Source organism: Egretta garzetta, unplaced genomic scaffold, assembly GCF_000687185.1.
Source record: "Egretta garzetta isolate BGI_Z169 unplaced genomic scaffold, ASM68718v1 scaffold94, whole genome shotgun sequence".
Classification (NCBI taxonomy): domain Eukaryota; kingdom Metazoa; phylum Chordata; class Aves; order Pelecaniformes; family Ardeidae; genus Egretta; species Egretta garzetta.
The window spans coordinates 5,553,726-5,554,154 of NW_009259683.1; positions in this window are offsets into that span (position 1 = coordinate 5,553,726).

Sequence of the window (429 nt, forward strand, 5' to 3'; positions counted from 1 at the left end):
GGGGAAAGGGCCCGATTCCCGCTCCTAGGACACTGAGGACAAGTTTGCCCGTGGAAACTAGATCTGCTGCTTCACTGACTGCAGTCAGTAAATCGTGCAGGAATTTGGGCTTTCAATTGCTATCGCGTCCAGCCCGGTCGAGAGCCGTAGAACTGCGGCAATTTTTTAACGGTAGAAAGAGCAGTAGAAACGCGATCTGCGTGGCGAACTCCCCGGTTCGAAAGCAGAAGCGTATTTACGGTGTGAATTTAATCCGGTGGGAGACACAGGTAGATGAAAATAGACGGTATTTCAGCGGCCCCCGTGACGAGGCTTTTTTTTTTCTCTTTTTTTCTTTTTTTTTTTAGGTTTGATTTAATAAGAATTGAGCTGGCAGCCCTCTGCGCCGTGCATCTTCGCGAAACCCACCCGCGGGTGACCCCGTCTCCT